At 41.3% G+C, this 26,798-nt stretch overlaps 1 protein-coding gene across 5 annotated transcripts in view; it reads left to right on the top strand.

The window, feature by feature from the left end:
• Nucleotides 1-26,798, top strand: part of RTN4R (reticulon 4 receptor) — a 906,839-nt gene that overhangs the window by 396,030 nt on the left and 484,011 nt on the right. The gene's annotated exons all lie outside the window — the stretch shown is intronic.

Here is a 26,798-nt window from a genome sequence, read left to right as displayed (position 1 = left end):
CACTGGGACTGTTTACTCTGTGCCTCATCTCGAGGAGCCCTTTCTGGCTACTCTTTCCAGGACTGTCCTGCTGAAGATCACCATAAAAAGTTTGTAAGCCCCACAGCAAAAGGTTTTAGAAGGTTCAACTGCCAATTTCCATCCAACAGTATTCACTTGTAGGTCTACAGTGATAGGTCAATGAGCCTGTATGGAGGATGCGGTAGCATTTTTTTCACATTTTCAAGCATGTTGTACACAATAACCCTGAATGGCTTTTCCCAGTGCTTACAAATGTGGAGTGCTTTTTCTTCATGATGTTTGATCTGTATACCTATTTTTTTATTTAAAAAAGAAAATTATGATGTTCTGTCTTTTGTCTAATGTGCTGTATATTATTTACGTTGTTTATTTATTAACTTTATTTTTGTTTGACTAGCTATTGGGACTATGTACCTAATACATTTTCTCTGCCCTATCTCTGAAGAAGGTCTTTCTTATTTCTCCATGATACAACTGTTGAGCCAGGCAATTCTCCCAAAAGTCAGTTTTCCTTCATTTGACCATTGCAAGAGGTCATCCCCAGCAGTCGTCAAGACTATGACCTCCTCTCCCAGAGTCTTTCACTGTACATTAGTTTCCAGACAAACTATGTTCTCTCCCTGTGACTCAGACTGTAATAAGGTGCCATATAAAAACATCTTTACAGTGTGATCGTACTTCTGTTGTAATTGGGTGCCGTCTCCCTCTTTACATCATACTTTCCCTAATACGTTCTCAACTGGGCCCTATCCATGATACTACTCTTTACCAGGACTACAGTTGCCATGTAAAATCCTTTATAGCTCATGGATATAGGTTTGTGTCAGAGCAAATACCAAAGTAAAACCATATATTGAAACGTCCAAATGCAGAGACACAAATCTCAACAAAAATGGTCTTATGTTTGGGGTTATGTATTTAATTTGAAAACCTAATTCAAAGTGTCATTTGTATTCTAAAAATGAATATTAGAGTGAACCTGATGGATAGGTATCTGGGATTCTCTATTCTTCAAACGTTTTTATACTCCCCCTCTACCCACAAAGTAGGCACCCCCCGCTATTTCCTTTCAGAATATTTAAATAATTCATTTGAATGATGTGGAATGGACTAATACACCCTGTAAGACATGGCACCTAAGACTAAACAAATAATAACATTTATGTGCTATGGCATAAGGAATGCTTGTTGGTTTAATAGATTAAATGAAATGTGTCTTGTACTTCTTATTCTGTTTAAAGGACTCACAAGTTAATGATATCCAGGCCTATCATGTGTGTTTTTTCAAATTACCGTTAAGCTTGTACGTAGGGGAGTGCGAATTGTACATAACTTGCTTTCACATAATTACGCAACATTTCACGCAATTCTGAATAATGTGAATCTGCCATTAAGCACTATATTTGAGCATAAAACGCATCCTCGTGTCAATTTTTGATACAAGGGAGTATTTTTTAATTAAATGAAAAGAAAAACAAAATTTCTGCAAAGAATGGTCACTCACATTGTTGTTGTTGGCCTTGTTCCCACACTCCTGCACTATAGTTTTGCCACAAACAGCTGCAATTATGCAATGTGGCAAAATGGTGCAATTGCAGGAATTTCCCATAGCACATGTAACCCAAAATTCCGGAAAAATACGAAAATTACACAAGCGTAATGAAATTTCTCCCGAGTCTACTTGTTGATCTTATATGTGAAGAAAAATCTCCGACCAGCGTTCTGCACCAAAGTATCGTTAAATCTTACTGGATGACTAATGATCCTTAGCCTGGTATGTGATGCTAAGCCTTCGATTTCCTGTTATTGTCTGTTTCTGTAAATACAAATCACTGCCCTCTGGTCTCTAGCTTAAAACGCTATTATTCTCGTGGCAAGCAGCATTTAAGATTTACTCTGGTGTTCTATGTGTGCAGTGCCTCTTTATGTAAAACGACTCTCCGCATTAAATATTTTGTGTTGATCTGAATTAGCTGCTTTTTTGTCCCGCTTTAAAATATGTTCCTAAGCTGCTTTTAACCCAATCTTTTTGTTCAATTTTTTTTACACTGTTTGGTGTTTTCCATTATCTTGAGCTTTTGTCAGGGGGCTGCACAGTGAAGAGAGAAAGACAAGGAATTATGATTTATGGAAACTCGTTTTGAGATCTGATTGATTGTGAAATTATTTATAATACAGAGATAGTGTATGCATTTGATGTTTTACTGCTAACAGCAATGTACTCTTTCAGAACTAGACTCCGTGCAACTGCTTCACAGACAGTGCTTCATTTTAGAGAAAAAAAACCATCAACGTAAAAGAAGCTGCATTTCAATGAGACTTGGATTTTCTCTATTACTTTCTCGCTTTCTTTTTTTAACAATTGTTTACATTAAGACAAGTAAACAAAGTTGTTAAATCTTCACTGTGAAGGAGTAAAGCTTGTTTGAATCAAGGGTTTCCATTCCATAGTGAAAGCACATGGTTACAGTGTGACTTTTAAATATTGGAAGTGGACAATGTCTGGGATGTGGGGTGAAAGCTACTAAAATGGCCCACAGGACATTGTGGATGTAACGCAGAGAAATCCTTCTTCTCAGGAAACTTTGAAATCATTCCTGATTTCTTACTTCATATGCATGCATGTATGTTAATTCATCAAAATATCTGGGGTAGTGGAAGTGACATTACACACCCTTTGACCCCAGTTACATCAAAAGTAGTGAGTTCATATGAGGTTTGACAAAGGTATGTCATATGGCATGTGATACCTCATGTATTTTGACTCTGATTACATTTCAGTAAGGGGTATCTTCAAAGTTTAAAACAGCACATTAGGTGTGCCATTGTTTAAAGGAGACTGCAGTTACAAAAACAGATCTATACAAAGTCTATTTAAGTAGGTCTAATGTTTTAAATGGATACTGTAGAACATAGCTTGTAAAGTAACAAGGTACAGGCAATAAATGCCAAATCCAAATCCCATGTGAAAAATGTGGGTCATGTCCTATTCGGACATGAAAGTGCCATCTCGTGTAGATCTGAGCAGAATTTTGATTACACTGCCGTAAGTACTTTCGGTAATTCCGCATTTTGATGCATAACTACTGATCATTATGCATTTATTCTTGCTCGTGCAATTAAGAGTAATTTAAGGGGGAAAATCCTACTGCAAGAGCACATTTAGTGAGTGCAAACAGCAGCTTGTGCTCGCTAATTTTGTTTTTCTGCATTTAGTGGTTTCTTAACGCAAAATGCATACTTGCATCCATTTTGCATTCCAGGGCGCATTCTGTGCTAAGAAAATAGTGCTAAATGCCGGTAGTAAAAGGAAAAAATCCTACCCCAAGAGCACGTCTAGCAAGCGTGAGCAGCTGCTCACATTCACTATTCATGTTCTATTGCATTGTGTGCTATTTCTTAGTGCAAAGTGCATCCTCGTGTCCAATTTGGATGAAAGGGGGCATGATTGCACTAAGAAATAGCGCTAAACACAGAATTACTCTTCTTGCATAATTCAAGAATAATGTTGCGGAATTCGTAGGTAATTGCGTATGATTGACGGAATAACGCGAGTTGCATCCATCCCTAATCTTGTGTATTTAATATGACGGAAATTATTTTCTGTATATTTCATCTAATAAAATATACAAATAAAGGTAATTGGACATTATAGGGCACCACAAGTTGCAGACAGTTCTTTCCTGCCTTAATGGAAAGGAGAAAGCTATTGATGTATGAGCAAAACCACTGGAATTTACACACCCAACTTCGACTGGCCAGATTCAGTATCCCCAGGTGTAACCCTAGCCTTCAATGCTCTGTACAACCTCTCCAAGAGCAATTCCACACTCAGTGCCAAGTGCCACCTTCACATTTTTAGCTCTAGCCGCCAGTACGTAGGCACAGTGCAATCGACCCTGAGCATACTGCAGTTTCATTCTGAGCCTTTATACTATATTATAACTGGAAATATCATTAGCTCACCATACTTTTTTTAATTACACTTGAAATCCAACCGTTTTCCAATTGAGCTTGTAATGAAATATATGCAAGAGTGTTTTTTTGCCCGGATGGAGGATGAGTGAAGTATCAGTAAAAAAATCGGTTTCATTTTTAGGAGGTGAGAGGTCATAGAGGTAAAATGTACAGCAATCATCGATCAAGTCACTTCTTCAGTATTGCAATCCTGTTTCCACTCACCGTTACTATGCTAAGTAACTGGTGCATTTGTATATCTCAACAGTGTGTAAAACTGAGTGACCTCGCAGTTTCAAACCTGTGGTCATGAGAACAAACGCAGATCCTTGAATGGGATGCATTGGCCTACTGAGAGAAAGGAAGCTGCTTATAGTAACACTCAGTGACAACACTTCTCAGCAGCGCTGTTATACCAGGAAAGCACAGTGTGAACATCTCTCAACAGTATTAACGTGCACGGTACAAGCACGTCCCAGAGGGGCTGTTATTCTAGCCATTGGCAGAACCAGTGCACTTTTTATGGGACCATATTAGCACCTTTCCACAGGCTGCCAAACCAATAATGGAACATGGAACAGAGCCAGCAATCCATTGCAGATACTGAACATGGATCCAATTCGATTCCCGCTCAAAGAGCTCTCCCTCCTCCCATGCAGAGTTCTCCATCCCCCACACGCGTCACTTTGCATGCAGTCTAACAAAATGCAAACAGGTCTGAAGCTGTAGCAGAACTTCCTGCAGTCAGGGGATTAGACAACACTGTATATACTTTGGGCCTGTAGTTCTAAGAGATTGTGTGATCACAAGCCCAGAGATTCGCCAAATCAATGGGCTTGTGGTCACAAAATCCCTTTTTCTTATGTACTAACCCCATTTTGTGATTCAGAAAGGCATGTCAACTAGATGTTTTGTCCAAACTTTTTGTCAATATCGTATGTATGAATGGTCCGCGACCAGAAATTCAGTCACAACCACTAATCAGTTACCAACTCCCTAGTTGGGTGATGACTGATTCACAAAAGGCAATGGGTCTTCTTTAGATATGTTCCTCTTTGTGAACTAGGGGGGGGGGGGCAGCCATGGGGGAAGTAGGAAGTTATCCAGAGAACCACTGGGTGCTCCATCAGATGTTTTCCAAAATGGAAAACCTTTTTTAAAGCAACCCCAGCTCTTTAAGGCACATGGGCTTGTTTAAAACAAAAAACACAGTTTCTGTGTTGGATTGAAATAAGAGGGATGGCTGTCTGCTATCCCTTGCAGGACCCCATCCCTTTGATCACTGCCAATCACAGGAAGCTGAAAATTGGGACCTGCCTAATTTCCAATAGGCAGTGGACAATATGGTTTATTGAATAAAGTTGTATAAAGTGCAGCTATATGTACAAGGTAATATAGAACCTACCATAGTATTGTGGCCATTATCTGGGACTCGCTTTCTTGAGCATTCACTAACGGTGACACGACTTACTCTTGATCAGACGAGTTCTGTGCTAGTATTTACACAGTCTCTTAAAGTGCACTCCTTCTGCATGTGAACATCTTTACAGGTAATTCCATGTGTCACTCAGAACATACCATCAGAAGGAAGATTGCACATTCAGAGGGCCTTCATGTCCAAAGCACTCAACACCTCACCTATGCTTGGTGTCTTGTGCCAAGAGCCTGCCATGCCTTGAGCCAACATCTAGTGACCTATGGACCTGTCCCTACCTCACTACAACTTCTACCACTCTCCGAACAGAGGACACAATTCATGTCTTGTCCTTGTCATTTCAGGATATGACCTGTCAGTCCGTTAGAGCAAAAGGACTGACTAGGCTGCCCCATCCTCGACTTGCTCTGTGGCATACACCTAGCTGCCTTCTGTCCCTCCGGACTGGACACACGCTCTTGCATGCAGGTTTGGTTCTGCTAGTGCACAGGCTCAACCATCCAGCAAGCCCTGCATGACTGTCCTGGCACTCACCCAATTACAAACCAGTTCATTTGTGACAGAGACCACAATGTCACTGTGCTGATAGCCTCTCTTACAGAAAGTATACACCCTTCTTCTGCAAAGACTCAGAATGTGTTATTTAAGTGTCTGTGTCACACCTCCTTTCCCCGCCATAACAGATATGGGGCTCAGATCCACACCGGCAGTGGCACAACAAAATATGAGGGTTCGAATACCTCAGTAGCTGCAGCTGGTGAAGGGCACACTGGTCCCCGCTCACATATGATTCACAGTCCCACTGGACTAATGAAAGCCAAGCTCCATAAGGCATGTGAGCAGGTGTTTAGCATTCTAACCCCAGGGGGCACATCAGCTCAGATTCTGTTGTCTTCAGCTCCAACTGAACTTCACTGCACTCTGAAGTGGCTTTCACACCCCAACCAACTTCCTAAACATTTGTTTCAGTAGCAAGGTCAGGGTGAGGAGTAAAGATGCTTTCAGTGTGAAAACGTTATTTTCAAAGCCTGCCTTCACAAGGGAGGTGCCTGGGGTCACAAGAGGCAAGAACGGGGTGTCATCTGCGACCTTTAGCAACACATTATAGACATCGTCGTTTTAAAGTGTGTTTGAGATGTTGAGAGACTTTCAAGCTACTCCTTATCAGGGACCACTGAATAGGTCTACCTGCATCTCACTGGAGAAAGTAAAAATATCACTAAAAATGTTTTTAAATGTCATTTCCATTATGCATTTCTGCAAATAACATGTTTTACTATAATTCAGTTAAATAACTTCAGAATAAGGGAGTACTGAGAAGGGTTTAGGGATTCAAACATCTCAATCACCACCTCTTCAGGCACATCCCTTGACATTCTCTATGGGATTTGAAGCATTTGTGGTGCGTTCTCATTGATGCTGAGAAATGTAAGCTTACGCACCCTCATTAGAGGTCTGTATTACTACTTGAAACTAGTTAGACAAAAATGGAATTCTAAGAAGCTTCAAAATGAGATATAACTCCTCAAGATTGTGTAGTCTAATTTGAGGCACTCTTTTTATGTCAACCAAACTAACTGTTGCACTGACATAAAGTGGTTTGCCCATAAAAACGAGGTCAAGAGGTGGAGCCTAGATTTGAACTCAAGTCACGCTTTAATTCCAGGACCTTAGCTCTGGACCACCTCCACGAAGAAGAGAAAGATCCAAACTTGGCCATGGGTTAATTTAATTGATTGTTTTCTTGTTTATAGCTCAAGAGCATGCTTTTTGGCACAAAAGGCAGGGAAAGAAGAATGCGAAATGTGACATGGCCTTAATTTGCACATTTCGCCATTGAAATGGTTTTAGGTCCAAACCCCACTCCATTGGGAAACAGAGGATGGATCATTTATGGTTTTTTCGTACGTTTTGTGATTATGTCTGCATTTTGTGGTTCACCGTAGCCAACAAACCACACCAACCGCATCACCCGCACTGCCACAAACATTGCAGTTTGTTTTTACCTTTTGTTCAGCCCATGGCAGGAGGAAGCAGATTTGCAAAACTTCAAATATATGCACCACGATCCACGTACGCTTACCTTAGAATAAACAATCAATTTACCCGGCCCTACTGAGATTTATGGCATGACTCCAGCTTGCAGAAAAAAATTGATAAAGTCACTCTTGCCCGATAGCTTCAACGAAGAATCCCACCAATTTAGGATAACATTTAATTATTTATACTACATGTATGCAATTGCATCATTTTGTATAGCTCATATTGCTTTACAGCCATGTCAAAGGACATATATGTTATTTAGAATCATGTTATTTACTACCTCAAAGCTTGTTACAAGTATCCAAATGATGAGTGTACTGACAATTTCCTGTTTCAAAGCACTCAAGTACTCCATAGAGCAGGTCGCAATGACCTTGTGCACAAATGCTGTACAACAGCTCAGCATTTTCTTCCATCTATATTGGTCATAAAAACAGCTACAGCAATAGACTATAGATGGTTCAGCAAAGGTCACTGCGTTAAGAAAGCTCGTCTTCAAAGACCCAGCTCCATTTGAGTGCTCAGCCCTATGCATTGCAGCGCCGAAGCACTGGGTTCAGTCAATTAAAATATCACTTTCCATCCTCGTAGTCAGGAGGCTGGAGAAGGAGTAAACAGACCTGCATACGCTCAGTTCATGAAATAATACACAATATCTTGTGGTTCCAACGTAAATCAATGCTTCTTTAGCTTTAGTGGTTTTCATTTTGAAAGGTGTACTCTGGAATTACTGCAGGGTGATTTATTCTGACCCAATATTGCTTATTTCACGTATGTTTCCTAGGTTCTTTTTTTAGAGTAGAGCTCACATGCAGTCTATTCCTGTACATTTGAAGGATTTGTTTTAAGGTTGATAGGAACAGACAAGCTCAGCAGAAGACTGACATGCCCACATTAAGCTAAAAAAATTAATACTGCAGCTTACAAGTAACTCCAGATCACATAGATTCACTCTCGTAACTATAACATTTACTTCAAGACATTCATTTTCAAGAAAACCAAGACAAGATGGTACCAGCTTGCAATGATGGAGACTGTGAGGTCTTAGCACCCAGAGACGGAATTCTGAACCATACTCCCAGCTCGTATCTGCTCCTATCTGTCTAGTGGGTACCACCCTGTTCACAATGTCCCTGACTCTACGATGACCTCAGGGAAGGATATCCTGCTTGCCACCCACATTTAACAAAACCATTGATACAACATGGCCACATCTCACCACTTTGAAGAACTTGCACAGGCTGCCTCAACAAAATCTGATGCATCACTACCAAAGAAGCAACAACTGGTAGATTAGCCTACCTGGCCAAAAAAACTAGGTGGCAGATTTAAAATAACGGTTCTCAATAATGCCCGGCTCAAAAACAAGGCGTACGGAAAAAAACTGATCAAGCCACCTCCTTCCCCATACAGTGCATCCAGTACAACACCCTCTCTCACAAGACAATTACATCATCACTCTTGCACTTAAGATCGAAAAAAAGATAATATTTTCAAGGATCCTCTCAATGAACCTTAGAAGGACAATTATATTTCCTTGTGCCTCTAAATCACCTTCAGAAAATACCTTCCTCTTCCATCTTCACTGTTGAACTCATTCTTGAATAGCTGTCACCTCCACAGACGTGTTTGCCCTATCAATGTGTGCAGCATGTCGTTGCTTGCAAGTTAGGTACGAATGTTTAGTAATTGAGTAATAGCTGGAGCTGTAAGGATTATACATTTCTTCAGACTTGTAGGAGACAATTTGAAGATTATTTCTAGGCACTGTACGACCAAAGCACAACACAGACTTGAAACTTAAATAACTATAGAACACACTGTATGCTGGACTGTGGGAATTGAAAGTTGGGCCACACAAAGAAAACAGCCTACGTGCAGCCACTCTGTGTTATTGGACAGCATGCAAGGGTAGAACCACTCATGCTGCTCCTTGGAATCGTCTTTGCTTCCCTTTCCCTTCATAGTCCCTGCTTTACATCAATGGGTAATGCCAAGTTCCCAGAAAATTACCACATTGCCCCTTTCCACAAACTTCCAAAGTGAAAGTCTTTTCTCCCAGGAGGTCCCTGCTCTACTGTGATAGAGACCAAAATTGACAAAATTCTTCTCCATATTTTCCTACATTTTTCTTTGCCTCAGTCCATGCTCTCCATGCCACTGGAGTCACGCTATCCTGGCTGATGAGAGGTGAAACCCCGAAACCAGTCCTAGGATGCCTGTTTTCAGTTCAAGGAGGACCTGGCCTGGCAGTTTGGGCTGGACTGTTCCAACTGGGGGCAGGGTCAAGACTGATTTGCATATGGTTGGGTTCAAACTGGCATGGCATGGGGAGCAAAAAAAGAATGGATTTAGGTCCAGAAGTACTGGGGTGAATGTATGACATTGTTCTGCATTCTGTCCATCAATTGTTCTTTTTGCATGTTTCTCATCAATGTAGTTTTCTTCGTAGCAGTAATCACAACATTAAAATGTCGCTGTATACTGACAGACTTATTCACAAAGGTAAACTTACACTTGGTAGAAAGTTTACATCTTTCTACAGGTAATCTCAACTGTCTATGCTCAAATCTATATGCTGCTAGGTGATGGCCGGGGTAATTGAATTTGAAATTAATAGATTTTATGTTTACATTTCTTTATTGATTTTTAATAACCAGACAGCAACCACAATACAATGCAATCTGCAGGTATTGCTATGAGCCTCAACAATTGGGCTGGCTTAATCACAAGAAGAAAAGAAAAAGGAACAGAACAAACCCAGTCCCCCCATCTCTCCTCCCCCTCCCTCTGTAATATGAAACTCCATAACATACGTCCCCAGAACTACTCCCGGTTAGGAACCTCTAGCCTGTTGTGACCTGTAACCTCTGGTGTGTCTCTTCTTCTTGTGGTGTTGTGTGAGGTGGTTGTTAGGTGTAATAGTCTCAAATACCTTGGACAAGAAAGTTCTTTAAATTCTGAGGATGAGAGCGACAGGAAAGGTTTCCAGAGGTCCTGAAATGAGGGCCCTGGCTTAGAGAGTGAGAGAGAGATTTTCTCCATGCCCAAGATTTGCCAGAGCCTCTGGAGCCAACCCAGGTTTGTGGGCGAGATGGTCATCCCCCAGTGAGATAGGATGTTTTGGAGGGCCGCTCCTTACGCTAATGCAATGTGTCGACCCCTCCGTGATCGAAGTGGGAAGGTGAGGGGGTTCGGAAGCCCCAGCAAAGTATAGGCTGGGAAACGAGGGAGCTAATTGTCGAAGTGGGTGTCAATTTCACCTAACACTTGTGACCAGTAATTTGATATTTGAGGGCATTCCCATAATAAGTGAGTTAAGGTTCCCAACGAGGCACATGCTCTCCAGAATTGAGTGGATCAAGTCGGGTTACCTCTATGAAGCCTTGGTGGAGTGAGGTACCAATAGGTTGCTATTTTCGTTGCTGTTTCTATGTTCCCCACACTACGTGTCGTGTGTCGGGCCCATAATATATGTCTGACCACACTTTCTGTGAGAGCCTCCTTCCCAGCTCTCCCTCCCATCTAAGCTGCCCAGGTGATTTATCTGTCCCGGGAATTTGTCTGACAAAACTGTAGTGTTCTGTCGTCAGACATGAATCTGTGTGCTTTGTCACTAACCATTTCTCAAAAGGTGTAAGAGCTCAATGCCAAATTTGTTGAAAGTGAAAACATTCTACCTCTGGGAGGTTCTGTTGCGTGCGGTAAACGACAAGGACCCCTCTAAATCAAAGAAATGTCCTATGGGCCGCCGGCCTTCTTTAGTCCTTTGATCAAATGCAGCTGTTTTGAGACCAGCGGTGAACACAGGGGTGTGTGCAATAGGCATGATAGGGGAGGGAAATGTTGTAAGTCCCCGAATTGGGGCAACTCTATCCCAGCTGAAAGTGTTGAGTGTGTGGCCTTTGATAAGTATAAGTTGTGCGGCTGCTCTGATTTTGTAAGAAAGGGGACTCCCCATAAAGGTTGTCTGGCTAGGGATCTATCCATGAACAGCCAGTGCTTCTCCTATTCCGGCCTTGACCATTCTACCAGGGGCATCAGTTGTTCTGCCCACTAGTAGGCCTGCAAACTTTGGGATCCCCAGACCTCCCTTTGGCACACCAAATGTAGCACTCCCGATGGAAGGTCCAGTGGAAAGATCTGGAATAAAAATATTATCTTTGGTACTTAATAGATTTTAAAAATACTTTTATTGCTGATTTTACTGACCTGTTTTAGCTGCTCAGAACAAGGCCATGGTTAGAGGACGATGCGTTGGCACATAAGAGGCACTATTTTGGGTTTGGCAGTGCTCTAGTGGTCCAGGTACCTAGTTAAAGTCTGTGTGTTTATTGATGGCCACAGCGCAGCCGTACAGTGGATGCACACAACAAGTGCACTACTGGCATGCCAAAGGCAAGCCAGTCTGCGCCCATCCACGTCCCAACCCTAGCCAGCGCTAGCCATATTGCTGGTTGCATACCTGAGGTAGGGTCCAATATCACTTACACTTCTGCGGAGTTGCATGACACAAAAACACATATTAGGAACTGTGCAATCTTGTATTACTGGAATTTGAGGGTCATGTTAACTGCTGTTTTTGCAAACTTCTTGTTCACTCTCCAAATCTAGGAGTTGGGGAGTGGACAGCATGGCCAGTGGCCCTGAATAGACTAAAAGCACCTCTAATCAATGTATGCTCTCTCCCCAAACTTTCTCTGGACATTTATAACCTAATTGATGAGGAGCAATTAGATATCCTCCTTATGAGTGAAATCTGGCTAAATGAGGATTCTTGCTCACAATTGCAATAAGGCCTCCCTTAGACAGAAGGCAGGTGGAGTACTGTGGTAGCCATAACACTTAAAAATACACTGAAATGTTCCACTTTCTAGGTCATAGAATTGGTAGGCACAGAAAACCTGGGTTTTTTGCATTTTACCTTCCGCCAGCTGCTCCTTTGCAAAGATCATGCTTTATCACCCCAATTCCGGGGTATGCACGAGACTCTACCCACTCTATCAATCAGTCAGCACCTGTACAGTAAGCATGGGCGTAAAATTCGTTCCGCTCGTGGATTTTGCGGCTTTCCCGCAATTTCGCGATCCGCGAATCGCGGCAGAATCTGCGAGCGGGATGAATTTTGCTCAGGAAGCACTTACAGGGTTAAAGCAGGTGCCCAAATTGAAGCTAATTTCTTTGTAACCATTTACCAGCTCAAATTCAGTAACGCATTATAATCAGCCCTAGAATCTAGTGAGCACGATCGATGCTAGGCAGGTGTGCTTTCTCCCCAGATCTACCATGTACATAGCTTTAATCCGTGATGGGGGTCTAGGCATCCACGAGTTTCTCGAGCGCAATCCCCCTGTACTTCCAGTGACCAGGAGGCTGCTTTCTCCTCAACTGCTGCGCTGATCGGCCTCTGACCCTTTATAAACAAGAGGCATGTGAACTCGCACAGAAGCCCGGCCCCAGCCCACATACACTAGGCTATGCACCTCTTCCCGCCCTTTTCCCCACTGTGATGGACAGCTCACTCGAGGGACCTCGGCGCCTATGGGCACGGTGGCAAAGTTACAGACACACGGGGTCACTGGAGACAACTCTTCTGGGCCTTTACACAGCTGTAGTAAAGGAAAAGCACAATACATTTACCCAACGAGGTAGCACTTACTGCTTTCTCCTCATTTGCTGCGCTGATCGACCTCTAACCCTTTAAACGAGAGGCATGTGAACTCGCACAGAAGCCCGGCCCCAGCCCACACACACTAGACTTTGCAACCTCTTCCTGCCCTTTCCCCCACTGTGATGGACAGCTCACTCGAGGGACCTCAGAGCCTATGGGCGTGGTGGCAAAGTTACAGACACACGGGGTTACTGGAGACAACTCTTCTGGGCCTTTACACAGATGTAGTGAAGGAAAAGCACAATACATTTACCCAACGAGGTAGCACTTACTGCTTTCTCCTCATTTGCTGCGCTGATCGGCCTCTGACCCTTTAAACGAGAGGCATGTGAACTCGCACAGAAGCCCGGCCCCACCCACACACACTAGACTATGCAAGCTCTTCCCCCCCTTTCCCCCACTGTGAGGTAGCACTTACTGATTAGCAAGTAGAAGGTACTCCAGTTAAGTATGGTGCAAATTGCAAAAAAATCTTTGCGGACCCCTGATTCGCAAAATTCGCCCATACTTACTGTACAGCATAGCTTTTCACCCCAAGGGTATCCAGGCTCTTTGGTTGCTGTACTCATTTGAAAAGTCAGGTCTTGAGTCTCTTCCTGAAGTCCATCAGTGAGTGCGATGTATGGAGGTGGAGAGGTAGGGCGTTCCAGGACTTGGTGGCAAAGTGGGAAAAGGAGCAGCAATCAATGTTGCTGTGTCAAATGTGCGGTGTCTGAGCCAGGGTGAGTAAGGTAGAGTGGAGGTGTCTGGATGGTTGGATGAAGTTCAGGCGGTGGTTCATACTGGTCCTTGGTTGTGGAGGGCTATGCAGGCGTGTGTCAGTAGATTGAATTGGCATCTTTTCTGGACGCAGGAGCCAGTGAAGGTCCCTCATGTTGTGGTGGGTGATGTCGGTCTGTTTGGATAGGTTGAGGATCAGTCTGGCTGCTGAATTCTGTATCATCTGGAGCCTTCTAATGAGTTCAGTGGTGATGCCTGTATACAGTTGTAGTCATAGTCCAAATTGCTGTTGATTAGGGCTTGTGTGATTGTTTTTTTATGCTTATGGGGAGCCACTTGAAGATTCTTTGGAACATGTGGAGAGTGTGGAAGCAGGCAGAGGATACTGTGTTGATCTGTCGTTTCATGGTGATTTTGCATTCCGGCATAGTGACCATTTTTCAGGTGTGGCCTTTTGGTGTGGGTCAGAGGGAGGTATGGTTGGCAAAGATCAGCACTTCAGCTATGTCCATGTTGAGGTTCAAACAGTTGTCCTTCATCCAGGCTGGAACGTTCTTCATGCAGTTCTGGAAGTTGGTCTTGGTGGTGGGATCTGCAGAGAGCGAGAGGATGAGCTGTGTGTCATTGGCGTAGGATATAATGTTGATTTCTTAATGTGATCAGGCGTAAGCCACACCAGAGGAATCCAAGATGAGCACTGTGGCATTCCCAGAGGACGAGCATTGCAGTGCACCAGTCTTTCATGGTGACCTCTTGCGGTTAACACCAGTGGCACAGGTAAAAGTAGAAATGGGGCCCAAAAAGGGTTTTTTAAGAAGCCTGGTGTCGGGAGGAAGAGTGTAGCGATGCAGCAGCAGACAAGCCATGCGACAGTGAGGAGAACCAAGAAGGAGAGAAGACGTCTGGGCCGAGAGGAGGACTTGGAGTGCAGAGAGCCAGATGACTGCAACCCTGCTGTCATACCCATTGAGCGGTCTCAGGACACGGGAGGAAGCTGTGGTTCCCAACATTGTGACCCTGGAGTGCTGTGGCCTGAGGCAAGTTCCTGGGATACAGAGAGCGGTATTCAGGTGGTGGGCTGGAATGTGGCCAAGTGGTGGAGGGGGTGGGGTCTAAGAGCACAAGTTAGCTAGTGAGCTCCATTTCTCTGGAAACACAGGTACGGTGACAGACACACAAACAGAAAAAATAACGATAGTATTCTGTCTGCATCCCTCTGATCACATATTATTATTTTTTTGAGGGCTGAATTACTACTGACTCCTGACCTGTGAGCAAAACAAATGGAGGAGACAGAGAGGGGACTTCCGGTTGAGAACAGGAAACACCTATTGGAGTAAAGACAAGAAGGACATTTCAAGTAGCGAGAAGGAAACCATAACTATATGAATAGCTGTCCCAAGCTGTAATAATAAAGCACTTCAACCTAAAATTCCGACTGAGTATCTCTCTGACTGGTGGTGTCTGACAATGTTGGCTAGTTCTGTGTGTGTGTCCCGAGAAGAATGACGCAATCCATCTGAGTGTGTCTTCCTTTATTCTGATCTGGTGAAGTCTCTTGTGTTTGGTGGGAAACTGTGTTGAAGGCTGTAGTTAGGTTGAGGTTGATCAGGGTGGCCAATTCTCCTCTGTCGAGAAGGGTGCAAATGTCATCCGTGGCGGTGATCATGGTGACCTCAGTCCTGTGTTCGGCTCGGACACTGGATTGGGAGGTGTCTAGCATGTTAATTCTCTCCAGATGTTTGGTGAGCTGACAGTTGTTGGCCTTCTCCAGGACATTGGTGGTAAACGGTAGCAGCGAGATGGTGCGGTTGTTCCAGGGTTCGCTAGAGTCTGCAGAAGGTTTCTTGAGGAGAGGTCTGACCTCTGTGTGTGGCTGTGGTGATGGATGCATTGAGGACATTGGTGAGTTGATGGCTGATCTTGTTGATTCCTAGGTTTAAAAGTCAGTGGGGACAGGCATTGGTGGGTGCTCCTAAGTGAATGGAGTTCATGATGCTTGTGGTGTACGGTGTGGTGAGCGGTTCCCATGCGGTGAGATGTCGGTCGGGGGAGGCTTCCATTGGAGTGAGGAGGTTGGTGGGTTGTGGCTTGAAGTTCCTGTAGATGGTGGGTATCTTGTGGAAGTAATTCAATGGAGTTTCACAGAGTTCCTGTTGGGCAAGAGAACTGTGACAATGGTGAAGAGCTCCATGGTGTGGTTGGCGCTCGCCTCAATGCAGTCTGCCAAGGCATCTGCCCTCGCGTCTCTATCACCCAGGCGTTGCACACAAAATACTCAACTATACAAAGTTCACAATCCTGCTTATTTCAACATTAAGATTGACAATCCTTCAGATAGCCTACCCTGAAGCTTCTGATATGGTTGTAGTCTTTAAGCTATCTATGACCCCCCCATGAGACCGACACGCAGAACCGGTCACATAATCAAATCAATTTTCTCTAATACCTCATTAGGTCTGGAAAGCCCTAGGGACATTTTATGGTCAGACCATTTACTACTACCACTCTCCTGGCCCTCTCTTAAGAACAAGACAAGAATTGGTCCATCCCCTGGGAGCCGTACTTTGAATAAGTTTGATATATCCACCCTGCAGGAGATCTTAGCATCTTCTATGCCTACACTAATCAGCAAGGTTGCGTCGGACAAGGTGACAGTGAATAACTGACTTAGAGCAGCCGCAAGCATGATTGCCCTTGAATCTAGCTTGAGTGCTACAAGACAATGTCCTCCCACCCGCTGGTTTACTAATGAACTAGCAGGAAAAAAAAAGTACAGTAAAAAATTAGAACATCAATAGAGAAAACACTAATCTGAAATAGACAAAACTCCGTATAAAGCTGCAGTGAGCACATACTGTAATAATATGAATCTTGCACGACACACTATACGCTAACAAAATTAGGTTAGCGCATTATAACGTCAAATTAAGTTTTACATTTGTGTCTGACTTCGTGGATCCAAAAGTAACCACAGCCCCATTTGAGACTAATGCATCTCTAAACACAAGGTTGAGTGTGTGCTCCGTGGACAGGATTTTAAAGATACGGGACAATCTTTCAAAGATGATGGGCAATGAGCCTACTGGTGTTGTTCTAAATCAAATAATGCCCATGCTCAGGGTAAACTGTCACATTTCAATTCTGCAAACTTCAGATTTCAGCTGTGATTAAAACGTCTTGTTGGATGCTCAGGATGCTCAGAACATTTCTTAACTTCCTCCCTTGGGAGGCTCAGAAGTCCAGGCATTGATCCTCTCTAGATTGAACTAAGCTAACATTCTTTACCTAGGGGTCCCGGACTACCTAATACAGTGGGTGCAAATGGTGCAGAACACAGCAATTTTCTTTATGTTTAAACTCCCCCAACATGCCTCGGTCTTCTACTACAGTAACCAACTGCATTGGATACAGGTGAAAAATAATCTATTAATGCTTTGACTGGGGTGCACTCAGGGCCAGATGTAGGTAATCCCATATTACCGATTCTTAAATACCGAATCATACCGACAAGCAAATGGGATGTAGGTAATTACAAAATTACCGAATCGGTAAGTTTTGGTAATTACCAAATCGGTATTTACCGATTCGGTAATTGCCATTCATTCCTATGGGCCTGAAGGCTCACCCACCTTGAATTTTGTTTATTATTGGTTCCGATTGGTAATAGTAAATGTGGCCCCAGAGTCTTAAACACTATCTAAAAATATGCATTTACCCAGTGTTAGTTGGACTGATGATAGACTAGTAAATCTGACTATGCTATATATATATGCATTTCTCCAATTTTAGTTGGATTGGTATTAGAATGGTAAACCTGACCCCTCACCTCCTCTCCCTCCCACTAAATAGATGCACTTCCCCAATTTTAGTTGGATTGGCGTTAGTATATTTCACCTTCCTCTCAAGTAAATGTTAATGTATTTTTTTTTAAGTGTAATACATTTTGAAAAAAGCATGTTACTTTTTTAAAATGAGAAAATAACATTCATTTCTGAAGATACAAAATTTTACTTTCAGATGCTTACAAAAATATTCTAATAATTTGTTATACAATTTAAATACGTTTTAATGTAAAAATTATAGTTTTGAATATTTTTTATTTAAAATGCTTATTGCTAAAGAATTGCAGAATAAATTAAGTTAATTATATAAACTAGATTTTTTTAAATTATTGCAACTTTAAAAAAAAGTCATATTTTAATTAAGTACATTTGTTAGTTTTACATTATATTAATATTTGTACACTATATTTTGTTTTCCTATGCATGTGATATTTCTAACAGTAATTGTATACAACAATATTATTGTAATCTATATTTTTGTACTATATATAGTTTAACTGTAGATATTTTTGTTGGTTGACAATCACAATATTTTGGTAGTCAATAGTTTGACATTGAGATTTTGATAGGTCAATATTTTTGTTGTCGATATTCAGGATTGCAGTCATGAAGAAAATATTCATGAAGTAATCCTAGTTTTTGCTAGTAACAAGAATGGCAGGAAAATCATGTCAATGATGCCAGTCCTAAAGGTTTACGGTACTGTGAGAAACAATATCCTTGCTTCTTCCTGGGATGTTAGCCTACAAATATGTCCACGTGGTACTCGGGCCAAGACCATAGTGCAGTGAGAAATGTCAAATGACTTTTTGCTGGGATACATATTTGTTGCATTGTATAGGGTTGCAAGTGTATAATTGATGGTCTCAGCACAATTATTTATATATATATATATATATATATACTAGCAGCCCACCCCAGCGTTGCCTGGGGCAGAAAGGGGCTGAGGGCAGCATTTGAGGCTTTTTGTGCACTAAGGGCTCCCGCCCGTCCCTCTGTGCACACCCGCTCCCACCCCGACACCCTCCCGCCCCGACTCCTCCCGCCCATCCGTCTGTGCACATCGGCTCCCGCCCCGACTCCCTCCCGCCCCGACTCCAATGTGCCTTTACCTTACCTGAGCCGCCGCTCCTTCCCGCACTCCTCACTTCACCGCCGCTCCTCTTCGTCATGATGCACCTGAGCCGCCGCTTCTCCCCGCGCTCCTCACTTCACCGCCGCTCCATGTCCGCCGCTCCTCCTCGTCATCACTCACGTCACGGCCAGCACTACGTCGAGGCCAGCGCAGCGTCGTGGCCGGCGCTACTTTCAGGGCACTACTTTCTTTTAAAAGTTATATTTTTAAATTTAAATTTAAATTTTTTATAGCCTATGTCCATCTGCACACCCTGACAATTTCTACAATGTATCGGGTGTGTGGATTGGCGCTGCGGTTCCCGAGCTTACCTTGCCAAAAGGTTTCTGTTCTCTCTTTATAATAGTAGTATATATATATATATATATATATATATATTCACTGGAAAAAACCATATGTTTCAGGCCTTATATAGTTAGGAATTAGCATTTAAAAAACCTTTGAAATTCACTGAAAAAACCATAGGTTTCAGGCCTTATATAGTTAGGAATTAGCATTTAAAAAACCTTTGAAATTCACTCAAAAAACTATAAGTTTTAGTGGTGTTATAGTTAGCTGGACATTTTACTCATACAAAACCATTGAAATTGCTCCTATATAGTTAGTTGTACTAACTATATTTCGCGCACCCGCAATCCACTGCTGATGATGTCACATATTAGATCATTCATTACATGGTCAGTGACATCACTGATGACATCTCAAATGACATCACTGATGACATCACTGATGACATCATCCAGTGAATGTGGTTTGCTTTGTTATTTAAATATGCATTATATATATAGCAATTTGCATTGAAGTATAAGTGGATATATATAAATAAATATTTGGATGGAGGATTTAGTAGCAGTGTAATTGACTGTTTACTTGACCAATTTATAATATCTCACTAAATATAGTGGATAGTGACTAAACTGTGTGAATATCTGTATCACTTTGTCATTTGTTGTGTAAACTGATTCTACAGTTGGTTACTAGCTATGTGAAAGTCTATATTAGTTATTGATTAGTTAACTGAGTATTTGTATGGGAGTGTGAAAGTGTGTGTGGTTCGGTGGGGGAGTCTGTGACTGTCCAAAGATGTGTGAATAGTTGATTCAGTAGATATATGAAGTTAAAACTACATGTTCTAACAGTTGTTTGGGTGAGTGAATATCTTTATGGGTGTGGTGATGAGCAAATATATTTCTCAATGGTACATGTCCAACAAACTAGAAAAATAAAAGGCAGTGTATGTGTCAGTTGTTGTATATAAATAAGTATACATAAGACACAATGATTGTGTGAGTGACTGTATGGATAACTGTATACTTGTAATAATGATTTTATAATTCACTAAGTATGACTTACTATCTAAATGAATAGAAGAAGTGGTGTTTGTATAAGTGTTTTGCTAAGTAAATATGTAAGTATGATCCATTGTTTGCATAAGTGAGTAGGATGACTTCATATGTGAATAGGATGCGTGCTGTTGTTTAATGTCGATATAGATGTATAAGTATTTTTGATAGTGTTCTATTGTTCATTGACAGCATGTATGAGTGAATCCATAGGTAAGTGATTAGATGTGTGTATACATCTATGAATCACTGAGTGGATTTTTAGATACTTGTATTGCTGTGACAATGGATTTAAATATGATACTCTGTATTTTACAAAGAGTGATGAAAAATTGTAATAGTTTATGAAAAGGTGTATGTCATTGTCACGTGGATGATGTCATCAGTGATGTCATCAGTGATGTCATTTGAGATGTCATCAGTGATGTCACTGACCATGTCATGAATGATCTAATATGTGGCATCATCAGCAGTGGATTGCGGGTGCGCGAAATATAGTTAGTACAACTAACTATATAGGAGCAATTTCAATGGTTTTGTATGAGTAAAATGTCCAGCTAACTATAACACCACTAAAACTTATAGTTTTTTGAGTGAATTTCAAAGGTTTTTTAAAAGCTAATTCCTAACTATATAACTCCTGAAACCGATGGTTTTTTCAGTGAATTTGCAAGGTTTTTTAAATGCTAATTCCTAACTATATAAGGCCTGAAACCTATGTTTTTTTCAGTGAATTTGCAAGGTTTTTTAAATGCTAATTCCTAACTATATAAGGCCTGAAACCTATGGTTTTTTCAGTGAATTTCAAAGGTTTTTTTAATGCTAATTCCTAACTATATAAGGCCTGAAACCTATGGTTTTTTTCAGTGAATTTGCAAGGTTTTTTTAACTGCTAATTCCTAACTATATAAGGCCTGAAACCTATGTTTTTTTTCAGTGAATTTCAAAGGTTTTTTAAATGCTAATTCCTAACTATATAAGGCCTGAAACCTATGGTTTTTTCATTGAATTCGCAAGGTTTTTTAAATGCTAATTCTATTAGCGGATAACGTTTTTATATATTAAAACGTTTTTTAAATCTCAAATGCCTGCTTTGCTAACAGAGTTTTTAAGCACAGGCTCTTTTGTCTCTGGTGGCCATCTTGGGAGACTGCATATCAGATTATTTTTTATGAAATATAAGAGGATTTGAGAAGTCACTCAAAATGTGCCCTAATTTTTCTTTCTTCAGCACTAATCATAATTTCTATGGCAAAATGAACCCCCTCATTTTGTTCCTTTGCAAATTAAATGTTTTAAGTGTTAACACTTTATTCCAATCAAGATGACTTCAGGTGTGCCATACTTTTGTCATAAGTAAGACTGTTAGCGCTCTAGTTGTTCTTTAGAACACTCTGGGACATTCTGTCATTGGGCTATAGTTGGGCAACATCTGGCTGATATTTGGGCTACATTTGGTTTTTTTTGTCTCTGGTGGCCATCTTTGGGCTACATTGGGCTACATTGGGCTACATTTGGGCTCTAACATATATATAGCCCAATGTAGCCCAATATATATTTTTTCAAAGTTAATTTTCGTAAAAACCACTGGAGCACATATCTTGAGACATAGCAAAGGCACATCGGGCTACCAGTCCCTACAATTTTGCCAAGTTTGGTGGAAAACCATTCAGCCGTTCGGGCTAAAAGTGAGTCCAACCGCCCTATGGAAATTAACATGGGGAAAACATGTTTTGGGACCCCCCTTTTATCTCGGCCCCCGCTTGACGAATCCCCCCCAAACTTTCAGGGAAGGACTGGAGCGCCGCGAGGCAAAGTTAAGGAAAATTGTAGGAAGATTCCTCAACCGGCGCCAAAGTTATTCCCAATAGAATGTTGCGATTTCCCTATGGAAAACAATCCTAACTATATATACCTACTGGCTATCGCCAGTAGGTAATATATATATATATTTCTTATAATCTATGGTTAATAAGTTAATACATTTTCAAAAAATCTGCAAATTGTTCTAAATGTACCCAAAATATGTTTTTAACAAATCAAACCCACCCCTATAAAAAGATATAGACTCACAATAATATCACAAATGTAAAAGGAACAGAATAGAGCCACAGAGGGAACATAGGAGGGAGAAACTCGAGGGCAGTATAGATTGTTTACAGAAAGGGTGTGAATCACTGTTCCTAGATTTCCCAGCACCATTTTCTATAATGCTGGTAATTTGCCCTACACTGCTCCAATATGTTGACTTTTGGTCCTACTCCTATAGCTTTACAGGAAATCTTCAGAACCTGGTGAGGGTATATATTTTTAAGGGTACTCTTTACAAGGCAGTTTTAAATAGCCCTTCCACCATACTGCTTCCAACAAATCCTGGCATCTTGAGTTGTAAAATACACTGCACTGTCTAACAATCAATCTCATACTGCTTACTGTCAACTCGCTATCATCCAAGCGACATACCACTTAGATGAAGTTCAAAAAGAGGAACATTATGTCAGATGGTGAGGTAAATCATATAAAGGTAACAGTAACAATAATATACTTACTGCATCAATGTAATGGTAGGCAAAATACAGATGGAATGTAGTCGTAGGTCGATTTGTTTGATCACGGGGAAATGTCATGCAACCAAAAGCATACGTTTGTTGTTATTAAAAGATACACAGTGCATCGAGTAATCATCATTGGCCTCTGTGTGATTTGTCAATCAAAGTTACTGAATACTACCTCCATTGTTACTTTCAAAACCTCTAATTTCTTTCCAATTGTAAAGAAGCTCCATGTATAGGAAGATATTGTCATATTCTTTCACCCATTATACATACATGGATTTTCTACCTGAAAGATCTCTGTGTGCTTTGATAAAAATTTTGGCTGGCAGGCTGCATGCTTTAGAATGGCATGGGTTCCTGGAAAAGACTTCTGGGCTTGTCGTTGTTATATGACTGACCACTAAGAATTCTCTTTCGATGCTGCAAGTTATGGAATAACATTTCCTGTGTACGATGTCTTAGAACTATACTTGTCAATGCATTAGCAATAGTTTTTGCTTTACTACTCTCGAGAATGTCAATTTGAGCACAGCAATGTACGCAATGAAAAGTAAATGCCTTAGTACAAAACCTTTGTTTCCTAAAAAGACAAGTTTGAAATTACATGTTTTTCTTGTTGCATTGTATACTGTAGCAAGTGTGTCATCTCTAAGCTTATGTCTGCATTCCCTGCATTGCCTTTTTTTGTAACCATCCCACTCATTACTATCATGGTCACAAAGGACATACCAATAAAATATTTAAATCATATGGAACTATTGCACAGGTTGCTGTGAAATAAGAAAAATATTTCTTGGGTCCCTGTGAAATTTAGTTTTTATCATCTTGATGACAGCCCAAACCATTCTCCACAGTTTTAGCAATGCCAATTGTTCAGGAAACCTTCTTTCGATAACAGGTAAACAAAACAAACATTCTATTTCTAACTAGTGCCCCTAGTTAGCTACATGTTACAGAGCCGAAGTTGTCTTCATAATTCGCATCAGGTTTTACCAACCACAAATTGTGCAGGGAAAAACAGATGATAAGTTAACCCCATTACAACGCAAATTTATGACAAATGGGTATTTTCATGTACATCAGGATTTGAGGCAGTTTGCATTAGGCCCTTAAAGTTTCAGGTTTCTGGTCTCTGTTCTTAAAGAACTATTACATGCATTGGACTGCTCTTTTGCATTGCGCCTGAGTGATATCTATTTGTTTTGGATGTTGAGTACAAAACTGTTCCATATTATTGTGCGATGCTTTCTGTGCGAGCACTAGGAGCAGATTCTTCTCTTACAGAAGTCCATTCTCAATTGAGGTGCTAAGGAACATGTTATCTGGGTATTGGATATCTAGCTGATCTCAAATAGAGGCTAAGCGCAAAGGGTTTTTTGCCTCTTGCAATTAGCTCTGCTTAGTACAAGGTTTTCTCAGAATATTTCCTGTTAAGTGTTTGGTGCTAAATCCAACAGCGGTTTTAAAACTTACAATCAATGGACATAGAATGATTATGGGTGACACAAGTTTCTCAATCTGAAACCATTGTCCAGAAGCCCGGTAGTCTAGATTGATGGAATATTCTCTCATATTTCTTACTTCCTGGAGGCTCCTGATATAAAATTAATCTAATCCATGGCCCAAAGAGGGTGTAGTTGATCAAAGATGTTCTAAACAGATTTCTGCAGGCAAATATTATTTCAAATTTGACATCTGCTTTGTTCTGGAAAAGATAATCCAGCTCCTTTACAGCGCATGGAGACAACCCTTCCAAAACACTCGTAGAATGGGCACATATTCTTGCATTTCTTAAAGCCACGGAGCTCTATGATTGGCACATTGCACTAGCCTTTAGAAATCTGACAAAAGGTTGCTCTGTCTGGATCAGGAGTGCTTGGAAAAGTGTGGAGAGATGGAATTCTATATAAAATTATGCACTCCATAATCAAAGTGGCAACCTCCAGATTGAATATATTTTCTTTTGTTAGTCCTATAAGTTATTAAGTGGTTAAGAGTAACATGCATTTACAGCAATAGAGCAGCTAATCTGGCTACACTAAGATCTCTCCAATTCCTTTCCAATCCCCCTCTCAAAGAGGATTTTGTGGACAATATCTACATCACGTGTGTCATTGAAATAGCTTTGCAGATAAACAAAGTGGTTCCTTGGTCTTTCCCAACCGAGTTAATGTGCCCTCACCAGGTTGAAAAGGCACTCCCAAAAAAAAAACTGAAGAATTTGAAGAAAGTGAAAGGTAAAGGGAATGTTTACACTACTCCTTTGCCATTTCTCTTGAATTGCATGATGGCTCCTTACAATCATGTCATGTTTACTATTAGAATCAGAATGAGCAAAAAGCACTTTGGCCATTCACGAAGTATAAGGCTGTACAGTGAATATTCTCAGAAATACATGTTGTAACCAAGGCACAAACGGGACCGGACTGGGAACCGAAATCGGCCCTGGCAAACTGCTCGGCCAGGCCTCCCTGAGGGGGGGACAGGAAGTGCAGCCAAGCTCTTTGTTTGGGCCGGTTTTGTTACAGGGGCCGATATTTCCGGGCCCCCGGTAACAAAAACGGCCCCACAGGGGCCCAAAACCAGCCCCCACCATGGCAGCCAACCGGGGAAATGCAATGCCCAGTGCCCGCTATGGCCAGTCCGTCCCTGGGCACAAGGAGACCCAACATTGAGAGAAAGATTTGAAGACGATTGAAGGCATTCCTGGAATTGTGACATCATTATTTCAGGAATTTGGAATTAATACATAGACACCTAATCAGTGAATTTATCACCTAGGTTTGAAGTAATCACCTTGCCATGCCCTTTGCAATAACAGGACTTTCCGCAGTAGAACTGCAATTGCCAGGATGTGTGAATCCATGCAAAGGGGTTTCCATAGAACAATGACTATGGCCCTCTTTACATCAACTGAAGCATCCCAGAGTTTTATCAGACACTGTTAAGATCAGGGTCCCATTGATCATGGAATGATAAACCTGGGATGTTAACTTCAACATGGCTATCGAGAAACATGCCGATCTGAAATAGAAATAGCATTCGTCAAGCTTTATGAATCCACATGTGGCTATTGCTCTTCTAATGATGGCTGATAAAAGAGACTTCTCAAAAACATTCCAGATTTTCAGCTTCGCTGGAATTTATGGAGGCCTGTTTGGGCACCTCTCACTCTTGTTAACTTCAGATTACTCACACTGGCACTAGACCCTATGTGTTGCCCTCATATTTGCTATGGCCAACTTGTAATTAAATTCATTCTCCGATAAAATTCTATAGTTATCCCACTTTCCCACCATCCCGAATATGGCCTGTTTGGGCACCTCTAACTCTTGTTAACTTCAGATTACTCACACTGGCACTAGACCCTATGTGTTACCTCATATTTGCTATGGCAAACTTGTAATTAAATTCACTTTCCGATACAATTCTATAGTTTTACCACTCTCACACCATCCCAAATATCTTCGGTGAGCCAATCATGAACCACAATTTGCAAATGCTGGAATGAAAATCTCAGACTTTGAGGTTCATTTGTCATGCCACACCTTCCTTTGCTACGTTCGAGCTATAAGACTGTTTCTCTCGAACAATAGCCCTGCTTCTTGCTCTTGCTGCCTATATATAGCCCAACCTGAAATATGCCAATGACACCACAACATGCCACACCTCATCCGGCTGGCAGTTACTGGTATGACTTTTCTCCAGGCGCCATCCATTAAATTCCAGATCTTCTCACTGCCTCATAGTTTCACTGTCAGTCCTACAACTAACTAGATAAAGTGTGTATTTTCTACGAAATTTTGTAAAATTATGTGGAATTATGTTTTTAGATTGAAATGTGGTTTGCTAGTATCTTACGTGACTGTTTCTATACAAAGGCATTTTTCACATTAAAAAAGTCAGACAATGCAATCAGGAAACTGGATCGAGCAGAAAGTGTCACTCCCATACATTTTCTGCATGAGCCAGTCTCGCCAGGCGAAAAATATGGGTAGTTATATAATGTAAAAGTTTGATAAATTTCATAAATTTCTTTAAATGATAAATTCTGGAACTTTTCACGTCGCCAG

This window comes from Lissotriton helveticus, chromosome 11 (genome assembly GCF_964261635.1).
Source record: "Lissotriton helveticus chromosome 11, aLisHel1.1, whole genome shotgun sequence".
Lineage (NCBI taxonomy): Eukaryota > Metazoa > Chordata > Amphibia > Caudata > Salamandridae > Lissotriton > Lissotriton helveticus.
This window is presented reverse-complemented; position numbering and strand designations above follow the sequence as displayed.